At 36.5% G+C, this 19,130-nt stretch overlaps 1 protein-coding gene across 4 annotated transcripts in view; it reads right to left on the bottom strand.

Annotated features, from left to right (window-relative positions):
* Nucleotides 1–19,130, bottom strand: part of LOC137073435 (zeta-sarcoglycan) — a 438,962-nt gene that overhangs the window by 289,572 nt on the left and 130,260 nt on the right. For 2 of the 4 annotated variants that reach the window (XM_067441929.1, XM_067441932.1), the window contains exon 2: nt 6,825–6,903. The exons of the other annotated variants lie outside the window; for them this stretch is intronic. The gene's annotated coding sequence lies outside the window, so the exon portion shown is untranslated. The remainder of the gene's footprint in view (nt 1–6,824; nt 6,904–19,130) is intronic. 4 annotated transcript variants of the gene reach the window in all.

The raw sequence follows: 19,130 nt of genomic DNA, 5'->3' as shown, positions 1-19,130 counted from the left end.
CTAAAAAAACAATACATTTAGAGTGTGTAAAATACACAGTGATGAAAAATGAAGAGGCAATAATAATCATTTCCATTATAATTAGTTTTATTCATATCAGATACACATTGTGTAAGTACCTTAACGAAACAAAAATATACTGCAGTATATTGGAAAATATCATGTAATACATTAGGCAATATATTCACATATATGGGATTTCATATTAATATTCCCCAATATATTACAATATATGAAAGCGGCAATCATTTCTATATTTTGCAATATATTACAGGAATATATAATATATTGTATAATACCATCAATATATTATTCCATGTATTTACAATATATTATAATATATTTCAAAATAATATATTGGTAAATATATTTTCCTTTCGTAAGGGTAACTTTAAAGTTTACTCTATTCTTCTGCCAGTTCACCTGCCACTTACTTTTATGTATTTTGGGAGAAGTGGATGAATTCACGTCTTGTAAATCTAACAGATCCGATTTTCTGAACTGCGCCTGCGGCGGCGATGGCGGCGCCCATCGTGCATACAGCTCAACTAACGTGATCATTATAAAGGTGTTTAAACAACAAAACTGTCACTTGGATATATTTGACAATCGGAATATCAAATATTTCTGGCCATATCTAAAAAAAAATGTGAATATTTTGAATAAAAAAGGAAAAAATGACATAAAAGCAGATCATCATTCATTCTCTGTTGTTGCTGCGGTGTGTCACGTGACAAGCAATGACGCGTCACCATGGAAACCATAAAGTGACACATTAATAACGGTCGCTTTGAAAAACTCACGCTGGGGGGTCAGCCAGAATGTTTTAAATTTACGTGTGAAGGGTTAAACATATTAGCGGATTATACTCTGTTCATTACTGTCCTGTCTAAATAAACAGGACATTTGCATTTATATTTGGGTTATGCAGTGTTTATAAATTATATTTTAAACTTGGGTGCCTTGAAATTGTATGCACTTTTGAAAGGTGCCCTGACTGAAAAAAGTTTGAGAAAGGCTGGTGTAGATCATATAAATTTGGTTGATTTATAAAGTCTTCATCGGATTGAGGTAATGTTTTGCACAAATGAAAAAAAATACAAAAAAAGCAGTTTGTGACAGCTCAACTTTTTTAGTTGTAAAGTGCAGAAGAATGCAAAGCCGCAGCTCCCACAGCATTTTTTAAATATACCAAGATATGTAGTGATGAATTATTTATGGTAATGAATTGTTAAATGTTAACGCTTATATGCAAACACAAACAGCCTATGTGTCAAGGACGTTTCTGGTGTTAATTTATGCAATTATGTGACACTGCCTAACTACACACTCAAAAGTGCACCACCAGTAAAAGTTTATGCTTTGTATAAACAGGTAAATTGGGATGCTGCCAAGAATTTTGAATAGAAATATTAATCCTAAAACACATTTTATTCTAACCTAGTGTCACCCTCCTGTTCAAACCACCCACTCCAAGCGGGACTCAAACCCAGGTCTGTCGGCATGAGAGTCAGACATTCTAACAAGGAGGCTAAGGGCTGCAACCTCTGGCGTCAGTCGCTAGAGCAGAGGTTTACTAGCACAGCGAATACTAGCTGGCCTCCGTTATACATTAACCCCCTAAGCCTCACTCCCATCCAGGTCACAGAACAAGTGTAACCCTTCCTGTTTGTACTGCCAGCTCCAAGCGGGACTCGAACCCGGGTCCGCTGACATGAGAGTCTGATGCTCTAACAAGGAGGCTAAAGGCTGCAACCTCAGGAGTGTCTCTTGGGGACAGAGGAGTGAGGTTAGCATCTACTAGCTGGCCTCCTTTGTACTAGCATTACAAGTAATGCAAGCTACATAATCCGATTACTTTTTTCAAGTAATGAGTAAAGTAACTCCTGATTCAGCATTCCTCAAAATTAATAGAAAAGAGTGCAATGCAAACTCACTATAATTGAATTTTAAATGATGTTACAGAGACTTTATGCATTTAATCTAACTTTATTAACCAACATCCAATTCAACCATACTAATAAAAGCATATACTAATAAGCAAAAATGGCTTAGGGGGCTTTCACACTCGGCACGTTTGCTGCAGTCCGAGTGTGATTGTTCACTGTTCCACCCACAGCATTAGTCTGGTTTTACTCTTGATTCAAATCGAACATTGCTGCATTGATGCATTCACTCTGCACGATTACACTGCACGCTCACCCTACTCAAACTGTCATCCCCTACATGTGTTTTGTTGAAATAATGACATTGTGACTGGCTAAACTGCATGCACATGTTTCTTTAATTCCTGAACAAGTGTGTACCCAGAGTAAGAGTAGGCGGTTGCATGTCGCCATCACCCAAGTGCAGCTTTATTTACATCCAAAGGGAGCAAACAGAACTGACCATGACTTGACAAACAGCGGTTACAGGAAACAATCACAATACTAGACAAAGACACATGGCAAACATGAGGGCTTAAAAACACAGAGACTAATGACTAACAAGACACACCTCCGTACAATCAAGACAAGGAACCAATAGGCTTGTTTGAGATGCGCCTTGGCGACTAGGCGGCTGCAGTGAAGGGAGGAGTGAAAAAAGTGCAGGCAAGCCGGACTGTTCTCTCTTCTCGTAGTGGATCAGACACCTGCGAGATCAGTTGCGGATATCGCTGGATTCACACTCGTGCGCTGTTGTTGATAAACTGGATGTAATTTAAGTTCAGTTGCTTTTATATGAAAATAAATATTAGGAACAAGACACCAAATGTTTTTGTTATTTATTTCCATTCGAAGGGAGGCTGGGCACCAGAGGGAGGCTGGCACAGAGATTCACCTTTTTCTCGACTAATTTGGTCTAGGCCTATATTACTTTTGTATTGCTTTTGTATATTAACATGCTTTTAGAAATATATTATTTGTTATTTATACTAGTAGCCTATTGTGATGATTTTTTCACGACCCAGATTTTTTGGTGCCCCCCCCCCCCCCCCCCCCAAGCACCTTGTTCCCTACGCGCAGTGCGTGATGTGCGTGCGGAGCGCCGACCCTGGACATGATCACATGAGGGCACAATGGAATCACATGACAACAAGAAACATGACAATGAACATAACAAGAAAAAATGCACCAATGACAAATGAACATGAAACAGAACCAACACACTAGAAATTACAATATTTCATTATCGACACGTATCGAAACATCAATATTTTAATCAACACTAACACAGACTCAGGTTTGGCACCGCAGTTCAAATTTTCATGTGAACCGTGTCCTGTTTTAAAACGAAGCATGTGAGAAAGTAACACTAAGTAATGTAACACATTACTTTGATAACACTTTATTTTAAGGTTCAGTTATTAACTATTAACTAGTTGCTTACTAGCATGCATATTAATAGGATATTACTGGCACAAAAACTATTTTACTAACTAGTAGTTAACAGTGAATATGTGTTCCCTATACTAAAGTGTTACCATTACTTTCCATCAATGTAACTAATTAACATAATTAGTTATTTTTTTTTGAGAGTAAAGCAATATTGTAATGGTTTACTTTAAAACTTCCCCCAACATTGGAAGTTGCTTGTGTTTAAACTTATGTAAACATTGCCGCACATGTTCAGTCAACTTAAGTTCAAACCCATTTCATGTCTCTCGTATAATAAAGCAAAAGTTTTTTTTCAATGGGAGCTGCAAAACAAATGTGTCAATGCAACAACTTTTCCATTTTTCCCCACTGTCATTTCATAATATAATAGCCTGTTTCACACAAGAGCATCTCTTGAATGGGTAACAGCAGTAATCTCCAAAACTGTTTGCCAAAATGATGTTTATATATTTTGGTTTGTCAAAATCATGTTTCAATATTTCATTTGAACAATACAATATGACAAAAATGGTGGCATTGTTCAAACCACACTAAAAACGAGTGTTTCTAGGCTAGTTCAGGTAATAAATGGCCCCTTACTCGTTCTGCGCTGCTGCTTGTTCTCTGTAAATATAGTTTAGTGACATTTTAATTTAATTTTTAAGTGTTTATGTTATAATTAATCGGACTAAATGAACATGGTTAATTGACAGCCAGGTTTTAATCTTATATTTCAAGATTATCTTCCTTTTGTGTTGTTGTCTTGAACAGTTCATAATATAGCAGTGCTCAAAAGTGTTGAGTATTTTTTTCTCACAGAAATACAGAGTTAAAAGATGCAGTATGAACTAAATGGTATAAATTGTGAGTAGTTGCCGTGACTCATCACAGAGCCAAATGAGCTGCCTGTGAAAGTGGTAATTACGCAATTGTGTTAGCAAGTGAAACAGACAGATGCACAGAGAGGAAGAATATACTCGCTCTGTCTTTCTTGCTAAAGGGAGGACAAATAGTGAGATTGAGAGACGAAGAGTGAGTGCAGGGAAAGACAGATAGAGTGAGAGATGAGTCAGCCAGCTAACTGTCAGCGATAATTAAACAAGTCGCCAAAACATAGCACCAAAATGTGCATAACGTAAAACAATCGGAGTAGTAATTACTGTGCAGGCGAGATTTTTAACTTCGGTTACTTTCGTCATCTCTCCCTCCCTAACTTTCAGTGTCTCTTCCTCCTACACACTGCCTCACAACTAAAAAATATGCCAGACATTCCCCACGAGAAGGAAAAAAAAAGGCAAACATTTCATTTCCATACCTTAACCTTAAATCTAACTTAATTTTTTTTACACTCCTATACTCCCAAAGAGACATTTAAGGAATATCCTAAATAGGCCCATGTGTGGAAGCAACCTTAATTGCCCTGGAGATGTGTGTGAAGTTATGCAACATTGCAGATACGCTGGCAATAGAGATGTCTCAAGGCTGCTGAGGCTGCGCAGTTCTAGCGAAATGTGGGCAGCATGTACAGCCTGTCCTGTGGACATCAGATCAGCGTACATGATAGGGCAGATAGAGACAGACCTAGATACAGAGATGAAGATAGACAGCGCTGAGGAGACGTCCTTATCTGTAACATGGGCAAAACATGTCAAGGAGCGCTGGTGACAACCATATGTGTGTGTATCTGACCAAACGAAAGTGATTATGACAGAGATGGCATTCAGCATTGTGACATTAAATCAGAGCGATTATGACAGAGATGAAATTGTGTGTGTGTGTCTGTGTGTACCAAGCTTTGCCCTCAAGCAGAACAACTCAGAATAGATACTAATCTAACCTAAAATGTTATATATATATATTTAATGCTTATGTGCATTTTATGGGTCATTTCTTTTTTTCTGGTAAATTTGTATAAAAGTCTGTGACTTTATGTATATATTTAATATAATATATTAAATATATACATAGTCACAGACTTTTATACAACTATGTATATTAATTAAAATATTAAATAATTTATTATGGGAAAACAACAGCATGAACATCAGAAAGTTTTTTAAAAAATAATTTTGAAACCTTTAAAAAAATAAAACTCTCAAACCCTCACTGAAGCTAAAATGTATATTCTCCTAGGCAAGTATTTTTTTATTTTTAATTTATTTTTTTTTTTTTATTTTTTTTGCCTGTGTAAATACTTAAGATATAATTATTAATACATTTTAAGCATATGATCTTGACCAGACACTTGACCATATTTCTGAAAGTCTTGTATACCCTTTTGTAAAAAGAACGCAAGCACTAATTAGTAAAAGTATGTTTTTTGTAAGTCGCAGAGTCACCAGAAAAAAGAAAGAACCCATAAAATGCTTATAAGCATCGAATCTGTGCAGCTCTTTATTCTCATCATTGGTAAGAACCAATCATAAGGGCAGAGGAGCATTGTTATAACAAGCCTGATCTCACGAAAATGCGTATAAATAGTATTGTATATAGTGTGCAATCTCGTAGAAATATGCCAAAATGAGTTTTGGTGTGCATATGCATATGGTACACAGTTTTTCAGTGCATATGATATTCACTTTATGGCGTATTATACGCATGAACTACCCACCCCACAACCCCCAACCTACCCAAAAGCATGTTATATACATGCCATAAAGAGCGTATATGCACGCGAAAAACTTTATAGCAAAACTCATTTTGGTGTACACATACGACATTGCACACTCTTACTATTGATACGCATTCCCATGTGATCGTGTTGCAACAAAGAGAAGGTGAACTGAGAAAAATTACAATAAACTATCATTCTGCCAAACTTAAGGTTGTGACTAAGGTCAAAGTGCAATAAAATGTCATTTAGCATTTAAAGCCATATACACTGAAATGGCTTAGTTAAAACAGAGCTGTTTTTGACCAGGTGAAATTAGTGTTTTCTTACAGTACTAATGAGAATTTTTAATTAAAGCAGCACTTGGTAACTTTTGCTCTCGGGGTCCCCCTACAGTTGGGAAAAAATATTGTCCTCTACTGCTTCGCACATGACTATAACATCCAACAAACAAACGATAGTTGGGCTCGCACGTCCGAATGTAAGGAAGTGGGGGTGGTGGTGGAAGTGACGTATATGCCATAAAGCAGTCGAATTTTGTAGTTCTTTTTTTGTTCTCGGGTTACTAACCCGACGATTAAAAACGATACAGAGCCCGTCGGGCTATGTCAGACGTGTCATTCAACCTATTGTTAGTCGATGTATCATCACAAAATATGTATTGAAAATATGTATTATGAAGGTTGAAAAGTTACCTAATGCTGCTTTAAAGTATATTACAAAGTTTTTGTTTAGACACTAAAGAATCATATTAACTTGTATAAAAATTGCATTATATGACCCCTTTAAGGTACAAATAAGCACTCTTCAGAGAGAAAGGTTTTGAAAGGGTACCGTCCTAGTGACAGCTATTGTACCTTTTTTTTCTCAGAGTGTGGGGTGGAGATGACTATCCGCTGAGTGCTTCAAGGTTTTCACACTGCTCGGTTTCCAAACCTGGACACATCCAGATTTAAAACATTAAAAATGTCAGAGTTTGAATGAAAGAATGCGCTATAAACACTACTGAGATGAAAGCAGGGTGCGAAAGGCAAAAGCAAGAAACAATATGGCCTGAAAAAGCAGAAGGTTACTCAGCTATTCAAACACTCTAGTAATCCTTTGCATGTGCGTCTCTGATACTGCAAGACTGTGCAAATACTCTGACTCAAGTCAAGCACTTGATTTAATGAGTATGGATTGAGTAGGAGTCCCTATGGGGTCACAGTGGTCCACCATCATGCATCTCTAACAAATCTAACTCCCCAGGAACTTGCTCCCCTGCCGACCTGACCAATTGTTGGCTTTGTACCGACATCTCACGCTGTGACATCACTGCAGTGTGAAGCAGGTCTGGTTGTCGTGCTTTGCACCCATCTGGTCCACCAGGACTTGGAACCACCACCAGGCTGTGTTCCTAATGTCTAGCTGACTATTTGGCAACATGTGACGAGCAAACAGACCTAAAGACCACACACAACATGAGCTCAGACGCAAACACACAAGCTTGAGCTGTGGGCCAAACACAGCCTATGGAATCAGCAGTTGGCATAGTGTCTATGGTTGGATTGTTTCCTCCCAATTTACCCTACTGATTTATTTACTGATTTATGAAAATGTCATGATAGAAAGTGTATTCAACTTCATCAAGGGGGCGAGGAAGGACTATTTAGGCAGACCCTCAAACCCTTGATTCTGACCAACGGAGCAATTCAACTCATTGGGCCTCATTCATGAAACACGAGCAGAACACATTTTTGTGTACATTTCTTATTTATTTTTTGTTTGTTTTTTTACTTACTTGTATTAGTACTGGAGCTGCCAGTTTGCTAGATTTTTTAAATAATTATTAAACAGCAAGCAGAAGCTAAGCAAAAGCGGCAGGCCTTCTGGCGCACTCAGTGTCTGAATTCACTCACTCATTTCCATTCACTCCTTCACTACATTAGTGGAGTAATGTAGGGAATAGTGAATGAGGGTAAAGGGGGCAATTTCGGACACAGCAAAGGCTTTTGGTTATCAATGGCAATGTACACTGAAAAAAAATATTTGTACTGCTTGTTCAAATTGCTTAATTAAAATGAACTAAAGCAACACAATTGCTATAAATTTTGCCCAAACTTAATTTAATTGTGTTCAATCCACTTAAATATAAGTCAAACTGAAGTCAAACGTAATCTGTTTGTGTTGTTACATGAATTATTTGTGTTGCATTAACTAAAACTGTGTGGGGCTTGTTAGTTCTCAGCATGCTTTGCATATGACTAAATCAAAATGTTGTTATTTTATATGTAAAAGGGTTTTTTTTCTTTATTTCTTTTTTTTTAGCATAATGAGAAAGGGGGAGACTTGATTGTTTTTATTAGAGTTTAATATTCAATGTTGGAATTATTAGAATTATTTAAAATAGTGTGGGTTACCATTTTGGAGAAGAGTGGAGCATTTGCTTAGGCTGTGAAATAATACAACTAATAACAAAATGGCTTTGCTTATGACACTTTTAATGCTTAGCATTTAAGATGCTGATGTGTGCTATTGCTAGGTAGAAGTTAAGTTGCTAGTGCAGTATTATAATTAATTTGTGTAACATAAAGTATATGAAATTGTAGTGGATGAATTAATAAATGAAATTGAATCTCTGAATCATGACAGGATTCATATAAAATTCACTCTAAAACTACTTAATTGAGTCACTTAAAATGTATTCATTCCATGATGATGAAGTTACATAAACAAATTTAGTTTGTTTAACGCGATGGATTCATGTGGGACCAATGTACACAAATAAATTATGTAAATCCAACACACTTTTTTTCAGTGTAGAAATTATACTGTTTAGGCATATTTGTCTCTTCTGCAATTGAAATTGTCCGATTATGAGGAAGGATAAGTGAGCAGTGTTGCGGAATAGGAAGCATGAAATTATAAAATCAATCCATCAATCAAATAACTAAAATCACTCAAAAAAAGTATTCAGGCCCTTCGTAGATATGACACATTTAAATTATGTTTACTTTACTTAAACATATCTTATTTCGACACAACTTAATTTAATTGTGTTCAATCAACCTTATATATTTAAAACTGAAGTCTACTTAATTCATTTCTGTTAAAACTACATGACATATTTGTGCTGACATAACTAACTGGTCAGTGGATCTGTGGTTCCCATCATGCTTTGCAAAGGACTGTGTTAGGAAATGAAAGATGTTGTTAGTTTATGTTAGTGTGCAATGTTCAGTTATGTTGGACAGTTTCTGTACTTTTGTGTTTACCATTATGTAGAAGAGTGGTGCCTTTGTTAGACTGTGGGCAAAAATTTGTGTTTGTCCAATAATTTAGTTTTTTACTTTATAAAAAAAATACAAGTTTTAAAGATAAATTAAAATGATAAATGTGTTCACCTTAACTAAAAATTGGGGTAAAACATCATGGCCTGGTTTCACAGACAAGGTTTAAATTAAGTCAGGATTAGGCCTCGGTTCAATTAGGACATTTAAGTGGCTTTTTTAAATATGGCTTAGAAAAAAACATTACTGGTGTGCATCTTGATACAAAACAATGGCACTGACATATTTTAAGATATATCAGTGCAAGTTGCTTTTAGTTTATAAATAGCTTAAACAAGCATTGAGTCTGGGACTATAGGCTTAACCCTTGTCTTTGAAACTGCTGACATGTGTTTAATGTATTAAAACACATTTCTGCCCCACTTTATATTAGGTGGCCTTAACTACTATGTACTTACATTAAAAAAAAAATAGTACAATGTACTTAATGTGTTCATATTGTATTGCGAATACACTTTTGCTGACATTGAGGTGGGAAAGGGGTAGAGTTAGGGACAGGGTTGGTGGTGTGGGTCACATTAAGGGTAGGGTTAGGTGTAACGGAAGTGCCAACTGTGTAATTACCAATGTAAAAATTACCAATATAGGTGTCATTTTGTTTATTGTAAAACTACCCAAACAAAAAGCTAGGGGACGTTCACACAAAGCGTGCTTCATCATTCAAATGCGCTAACGTTACTCCATTGTTGTTCTATGTATAACGTTACACTATCTGACGTGCAAAACCGTTTTGCTTGCTACTGCTAAGATTTAGACACATACAATAGTCCATAAACCAAATCATGTCATCATATACCACGTGTAAACACACACAAATGTTGACAAGCCACTAAATACAGTACATACCACAGAGACAGACGTCCTGCTGTTGTTGCTTCTCCTGTTTAATTTATTTCAGATTCCTCCGGATCTGATTCTGGATCATATATGTATTAGTTGAGTCTGATTGATAGCCATGGTTTATTAGAGTAACGTTTTCTTCTCCACGCTTGAGGATGTCACCGCTTTGTGCTCGCTCGTCATTCTTTAACTCCACCTACACGATACGCCTCCAGCCGCTCGTTTTTTTTTTTTTCCGGAAAGACTCGGTACAGCCTATATTTCTTTTATAAATATAATAAAACTAAAGGTTTTTCGGAGATATGAAGGATGCAATACTACTCTATAGGTACTCAAGATTGACATGAGATTGACTGAAACTGAGTGTTTCACCCCCCCTTTAATGACAGATGTAATTACATGCAGGTATTTTTAAAAATGTAAGTACAATGTAAAAACATGTATGTACACAATAAGTACATGTATCAAATGATTAATTAAAATGTTAGTACATAGTAGTTAAGGCCACCTAATATAAAGTGGGTTTCTAACACATTTACATCTGCTCTATGATCAGTTTTGAGGTGTGGCACACATACACATGCTTAATGGTTGGTTTACAGTGTTAGGCCTATAGGGCACACTTAAACAGTGATCAATATTTGACCTTTTCTTATCATTATGATGATTGTATTGAATTTGATGTGCATGGGGACAAAATGTCCATCTTAAGAGCTTGATTGCCAATTGTTTGTTATATATGAATTATGTCATACTTAGTAACCGGCAAACGCAGATACTGGCGCCAGTATATTTGATGGATTTGTCAGAAACACAGGCTCCACAGTCAGCATCCCTCTACCATTTGTTTTCTTTCTTTCTTCCAGAAAATGAGCAGTTAGTAGTAATCATGTCTCATTGAACTAACTTTATTGATTATTGATTTCACAATCCAATTCAAGACTACAGGAAAGCCTTTTTTTTACAGTACCACAGTACGTTAAGGCTCCCTAATACGCATCAGCGTGTATTTGTGTGGTAGGGTTTTATTTTGGGAAACCCCCACTGCAGCTTATTGCTCATGCCTTCATGAAATCTTCAGATAGAGCAATATTACCTGCAACCCCATTATGGCAAAGAGCAAGGGGAGGAATCAAAAGGAGAATGTGTGTGTGTGTTTGTCTGTGTCAACTGTAGGAAAGATTAATGAACTTCAATGTCACTTTGACAACTTCTCTCATCCGAAGACAAACAATTCAAATGCTAAAGGGGAGGTGGGTTGCCATAGAAACGGTTTCAGAAGCCCATAGAGATTGAATTCAAATACCTGTGTACTGTACTGTACATGCAAACAGTTCAGGGGGAAAAATGTTGAAACAGCAATGTTGACATTTCTTTCTAACATTATGTGCAGTACGTACAATAACCTGGAAAATGATTTAGCAAATTAATTCATTTGTTCATACAAAGTGATTTGCATTCATTATTGAGGACCGGTTTGAACCCACTCAGCGGTATGAGTAAGGTTTTGGGGGGTGAGTGTAATGGAGGCGAGATAGTAAGAGTAAAACTTGTAAAACTTAAAACTAGTAAAATGTTTTTCTTAGAGTTTTTTTTTAAATAATTATTTGAAAAGAAAAAATGTATTTTGTCATCACATATAAATCTTTTATGCCAAAAATCATTAGGATATTAAGTAAAGATAATGTTTCATGAAGATATTTTGTAAATGTAATATATTATGAGTAATATGCATTGCTAAGGACTTAAATTTCCTCAATATTTAACAATATTTAAATATATAACTTTTTTGGACCCTCACATTCCAGATTTTCAAATAGTTGTATCTCAGCCATATATTCTCCTATCATGACAAACGGCCAATGGAAAGTTTATTTCTTATATCATCAGCTTTCAGATTATGTGTAAATCTCAATAATATATATATATATTTGTATTATTACCCTTTTAACTTTTTGTCTCTTCAGGAGACTTGGATTAAACTGCTAAATTCATACATTAATGTCTCCAATTGAAAATGTTCTAGTTACTGATCATGTCAAAAATGTTCAGTTGGCCAAATTGAATCTCTGTAAATTGATGCAATTCATACAATTGGGGCCTGATTTTTTTTTTTTTTTTTTTTTTACAGTGAATGGAATACATTGTCTTTTATACTTGTTGATGCTTCGAAGAATTGGTCACATGGATTTTCAATAGACTGAAAAAAAGAGCAAATATTAAAAATAACCTTTTTTGTGTTCCGCACATGAACAAAAGTCTTACAGGTTTGGAACACCATAAGGTTGAGTAAATGATTACAGAGTTTTAATTTCCAGGGAAAAAATAAACCTTTAAGTTGAGGACAAATAATGTATGCATTGTACAATGACTTGTGTATGAATTTCCGATGGGTAAGGAATAATCTAAAAAAAAAAAAAAAAAAAAAAAAAAAAAAAAACTCTGTCCTTTTGCATGGAATCCAACTGAGTGAAATAAGTACCCTTTATACTGCTAACTTTAGCCCCAACTGCTACTTTATGAGAAATGTACAGTGTATACAAAACTGCAGATTTAAAAAAAAACACTCTGTGTATTTTAAGACACTACAAAGTTATACAGTATATATCATATACAGTAATATTACAAGATAGCATAACTACTGCAGACATATGTAAAATGGGACATACTTTTACGCTGAGGGAGGGACTTGAGCGATCACTTCATGACCTGGTGATAACCACTAAAACACCCTTGCAACCAAAACCCAAAACCCAAAACCAACAAAGTCCCTTTAAAGAAAAATCATGACTGGCGACCACCTTGAAAATACATGTTTCTATGTCAGTATGTTTTCTATTGTGTAATAGGCATACACATATAGCACATATTTACTTGAAAGGAGAAATCTTCAAAGGAAATGAAGATGAATGGTAACGTAAATGATGCTTCTTTAGCAAAGATCTGTATTAATGATGTTGATCTAGCTAGCTAATGTTTCTATGAAAAGGACAATTGGCTCCTTTAACTGAAAGTCAATTTCTATAAATGCCATATTAAACATTTTGCTTTCTCTAATGTTTATTAATTTGCCTCCCTCTTAAAATTAATGAATGCATAAATGAATGAATGAATGAACGAATAATGCATTTACATAGTGCTTTAAAATATCTCTGCAAGCACCCACAACAACTTACAGTAGCACTGTTTTATGTGAAATCACTCAATATTTTGTAAGTCTTTCAATTATTAGTCTTTTTTATGCTACATTTTCACTTTATAAAATCAGGCCTCAGCCAATGGATGGTCCCTCGTTATAAAACAGTCTCCGTTAATTGTTCTCATTTAAGGTTTACAGCTTTAAATATTTCGGTAAGAATCAGTGGATGTGTAATGATGCTAAAAATGGCTGCGTATTCATCTTGTGAAACATCCGTCTCAGTGGTATGTGGATTCAGTCAGGTGATGCTGTAAAGGTCAGGAAGGGTTAAAGGCAGAGGATTACATCCTCTAATGAAGTCTCAACACTGTTACGGGGAACTGTGATTCCTCACAGGCCATTACCTAACACTGCAAATCATGAGAGCCGGGGTGGTCATTATGGCCCTGCCCCAACAGGCAGCTTCCCTTCTGCATATGAGTGAAACCAGTCTCTGCCAATTACCTCCAGAGAGGAGAGTCGGAATATGGAGATATTTCCCTTCCTTTGCTGCAATCGGGCCTGAAAGCAGCATCAAATAAGGGGAAATCATTAATTATTGTCCTAGTGTGATGTTAGATAAGTGTTTCCAGCTTTTCACAAGTTGATGGCATTGGTGTGCTGTTTCACAGCATGTTGTGGTATTGCAATGTTTTGGACACTCTCTCGCTGTCTTCCTCGTTCTCACAGCCAGATATCACAATCTTCATCTTATCATTCTGCTGAAGGATTTTCCACCTGGAGTGCAAAGGCCTTGGCTAAGCCCAATTCATTATTTTTTCAAGCATTTTTTTCTTACCCGGCATCAGATCCCTCACTTAATATGTTGGTAATAATGTCTCTGGAAGCCCATTTTTGCCTCAGAGTACAACAAATAAAAAGATAATTGTATAATCTCACAATTGCGACTTTATTCCTCATAATTACAACTTTATATCTTGCAATGTGACTTGTTTCCAGTTTGCGATTCGCAATATGATTTATTTATTTTATTTTTGTATGCTCATAATTGTAATTGTTAAAGACTGGAAAAATGCTAAACATACCCTGTTAATTGGTTAATAAGTTACATTTAACCTTTTTTTTAAGTTAAAAAATTAGGGACATTTAGCAACACTATTAAATTTATAGTTTTTGGAAGTGAAAAAGAACAAGCAATTTAATAATTTATAGAGGAAAAATAATGTAAATTGACACTACCAGAACTTACTGTGTGACACCTCACATTTGATGGGGTTTTCATTGAAATAACTTCTGAAATAGCTTCTTAGTTGTTGTTGTTGTTTTTTTGTTTTTGTTTTTTTTCTTATCAGTTACTGTATGTACACAGATTAGGCATAACATTATGAAACTTTGATGATACATTATGACCATTGTGTTGATCCATCTTTTTTTCTGCAAAACACCCCTGACCCCTAGTGGAGGTATCTGGCACCAAGATGTTAGCAGCAGATCCTTTAAGTCATGTAAGTTGCAGGGTGGGGCCTCCAAGGATCGGAGTTGTTTGTTTAGCACATCCCACAGATGCTCAATTAGATTGTGATCTGGGGAATTTAGAGGCCAAGTCAACACATCAAACTCGTTGCTGTGCTCCTCAAACCATTCCTAAACCATTTTTGCTTTGTGTCGGGTCACATTATCCTGCTGAAAGAGGCCACAGCCACCAGGGAGTACCGTTTCCATGAAAAATAGTGTACGTGTTCTGCAGCAATGCTTAGGTAGGTGGTAAATGTCAAAGTAACATCCACATGGATGACAGGACCCAAAGTTTTCCAGCAGAACATTGCCCAAAGAATCACACTGCCCCCACCGGCTTGCCTTCTTCCCATAGTGCATCCTGGTGCCATGTGTTCTCCAGGTAAGCAATGCATATACACTGGGCCATCCACGAGATGTAAAGAAAATGTGATTCATCACACCAGGCCACCTTCTTCCATTTATCCATTGTCCAGTTCTGATGCTCACGTGCCGTCCCCACTGTTGGTGCTTTCGGGCGGTGGACAGGATCAGCATTGGCACCCTGACTGGCCTGCTACTATGCAGCCCCATACGCAACAAACTGCGATGCACTCTGTATTCTGACACCTTTTTATCAGAACCAGCATTAACTTCTTGAGTAATTTGAGCTACAGAAGCTTGATCGGACCCACATGCATCAAACCGCCCATGACCCTGTCGCTGGTTTACCACTGTTCCATCCTTAGACTGCTTTTGATAGATACTGACCACTCCAGACCGGGAACACCCCACAAGAGCTGCAGTTTTGGAAATGCTCTGACCCAGTCGTTTTATCTATGGTCCTTAATATTTGTTTAGTAGTTTGTTATATTACCATTAACAAAATTTACAGAAAATTCAATTTATAAAACCTAAAACATTGATACTGTATTGTTCATGGTAAAATTTATTCTTGTTTTAAGTGTAAGGGAACAGGTTACCCACACTGTAAAAATTTTTTTTTTTTTAAATAAGTTACCTGGTTGCCTTAAAATTTTGAGTTCATTGAAATTAAAAATTTGAGTTAATACGATGAACATTTTTGAGAATCGATAACCTTTATTCAAATATTATTCAAATATTTTGTAAGCATTGGGTAATTGTGTGTTTAATTTGTGATAACGCAGTGAAACATGCCAAATTGCGCTATTTTCATGATTTATCGTATTTTTTACGTGGTTCAAGTACAATAATATTTTGAGTTTCTATTTATTAAACTAATTTCCTTCATTGTATCAACTCATTTTTTTTTTTTAATTTCAATAAACTCAGCCTCATTAAGGTAACCAGGTTACTTACTTTTTTAAGTTAAACCAACCATTTTATTTTTTTTTTACAGTGCATATAGTTACCTGGAAACATGTTTCTATACATTATCTCCTTTCACACAGCAATCCTGGTACATTTCCATAAATTACCAAAATGACTAACGGTAAATACACAAATATGCTGTTCACACAAGCAAAGGCATTCTGGCTTTTTACCAGTAAGAGACCATTCATACATCACCACCAAAATACTTGTAAATTCTGTGATGCCAGTCATTGGTAATTCTATTAAAATGCTGTGGTGTTGTCTTCAATTGCACGCATGAGGAGAAGTGTTTTAGTTTAACCATCTGTTCAATAGTATCTCACTGTACACCTGCAGCGCTGGTCTCGAGACATGGCACAATGGTCAAAGATGTCCATTTAGCAAATATGTACATAGGAAGCAGCAGAGCTGTAAACATTGTGGAGTAATCACATCATCTCCATTAGAATCGTATGATTGGCCCAAAGCAGACTTCTTACGCCAGCGTGTGCTCATACCGAGAATCTCCATTATGCATTTGCACACTGCATCATAGAGGTCATTTACTGGTAATGTTGGTAATTGCCAGAACCGATTTACTAGTATTTTTGAAAAGGTCATGGTTACACATTATCTCTTACCAGTAATTTACCAGTTAAGACTGTATGTGTGAAAGGGACTATTGGCAGGGTAGTCTTGTATTTACATTGTACCACTTACCACTTATAATATGGTAACATAAAATATGGACTTAATTATTTTCAAATCTGAGGGGGAAAAGGAGAGCATATGAGAGACACGAAAAAGCACAGTGCAGAAATGTTTACAAAGAATATTTTACAGCAGAACCTGACCAATCAGAATGAAGTATTCCAGAGAGCCGTGTAATAAATATTCATAAGTGATGTTGTGGTAACAATGGTACACTGTGAGCAGGAAGGGGGAGATAAGGGGGGTGTAGGAGAAAAACAAAATCTCCACCTCATTCAGCAAAGCCTGCTCTAAAACACCTCATCAACAGCACAACAACACTAAGGGCAGAAAAGAGGTGACAGACGAAATGAAGGAAAACAAAACAAGCTTCATTGAACAGACAGCGATAGCTTTGGGAGATCAGGAGACAATGCCAGATCAGATGCAAGGTTGCGGCTGACAAATCTGATGTGACACTCTGGTTGAAGAAAAAACAAATCTTGATTTATATACATAATATATTGCTTTCCATCCCCCAGAGGCCTCCAGACATTCAGGGCCAGTGCTGGGGTATACTTGCTATCTGTCCTTTGGTGAAATGAACTTGGCGGATTGTCCACAACCCGATCTGATAGCTGATTCTTGAGGCGCTGAGCGCAGGTTTATGTGTGACTTGTTTACAGGCTTCATAAAAGCTTTTATGGGGTTATCAAAGATAATAATGTCCAGAAAAGACACAGAGAGCCCTGTGCCCTCTCAGCAACTTGCCAGGGTGATATGAAGTCTAGCTACCATCCAAGATAGAGTTTCCAGTATTTCTGTGATATATTCAGTGAAAATGATTACCAGATTCCACCTATTTAAAGGGTTAGTTCACCCAAAAAATGAAAATTAGCCCATTATCTACTCACCCTCAAGTCATCATAGGTGTATATGACGTTCTTCTTTCAGAAAAATATCTGGAATATAACTAAAATCGTTATATTAAAAAGATCCTGGCTAATCCAAGCTTTATAATGGCAGTAACTCTTGCCCTGTTTGAAGTCCATAAAAATGCATCTGTCCATCAAATAACGTGCTCCTCACAGCTCTGGGAGTTTAAAGGGGTGGTTCCATGTTTTTTCTAGGCTTGCTTGTGTTTATGGGGCACAGTAAAACATTTAGTATAACAACACGCAGTCTTAATACTTCTTTTTTTTTTTTTTTTTAACGCTGTATTTTTCTTATATTTGACCTTTGTTCCACACCGCTGTCTCCACATTCCTTTGAGCGGCTCGTTTGCTTCCTGCTTCTATGAAGCCCATCCCTCCGAAAAATGGTCTTAGATTGTTTAGATGGCCAAATGTAGTTTCATGTATTGTTATTGGCTGAAGTGCCAAGCATGTTGTCCGGAAACCCGATGCCCCTTACCATTACGGGCAGAAGTCACATCTGCAGTGACTAGCAACGGTTTATGATGTCACCAACCCAGGAAGACGCTCGTTGTAGTCCAAACCGGCCGTTTTTGTAGGCAATAAACTGCCATAACTTTAAAAGACAATATCTCCGTTTGCATTGAACTTTCAGCGCTGTAACTTTGCAGATACTGTTCATGCTCAAGCAGCAACATTACAAACTAACTAAAGTTAAAAAAGTGAAATTGCATGCAACCACCCCTTTAATAAATGCCTTTGGAAGTGAATTGATGTGTTTTTTATAGAAAAATATCCATAGTTAAAATTTTCTTCATATTTAAAAGTACATTTTTGACCGATCATTTTCCGTATTCAGTTCATGGAAACATTATTGAAAGTGCCTCTGCAGTCCAAAAGCTTATGCTACCAGGTCTGTTCGTCAGACGTCACATACACATCTTGAACTCTGAGAAGGCACTTTCAACACTTTTCCATGAAAGGCGATCAGCCGGAACTTTAATTTAAAAAGTTTGAAATATGGATATTTTTCTTACACAAATGCACCAATTTGCTTTAGAAGGCCTTTAATAACCCCCCCCCCCCCCCCCCCATAGCTGTGTGAAGCACATTATTTGATGGACAGATGCATTTTTGTATGGACTTCAAAAACGGAGCAACAGTAACTGCCATTATAGCCAGGAATTTTTCTTCGCCTGAAAGAAGAATGTTATATACACCTAGGATGACTTGAGGGTGAGTAAATAATGGGCTAATTTTCATTTTTGGGTGAACTATCCCTTTAAGTCTTAAAGTCTTCACACTGAATTAGACCAACCCCCATCCGTTCAGCCACACTCCTTACTCCAAAACCCTGGCCTTCAAGTTTCTGATCAAGAAATGTCTTTTTCAAATTGTTATTTGTGGTCTGCACACAATAGC

This window comes from Pseudorasbora parva, chromosome 4 (assembly GCF_024679245.1).
Source record: "Pseudorasbora parva isolate DD20220531a chromosome 4, ASM2467924v1, whole genome shotgun sequence".
In the NCBI taxonomy this organism is placed as follows: domain Eukaryota; kingdom Metazoa; phylum Chordata; class Actinopteri; order Cypriniformes; family Gobionidae; genus Pseudorasbora; species Pseudorasbora parva.
This window is presented reverse-complemented; position numbering and strand designations above follow the sequence as displayed.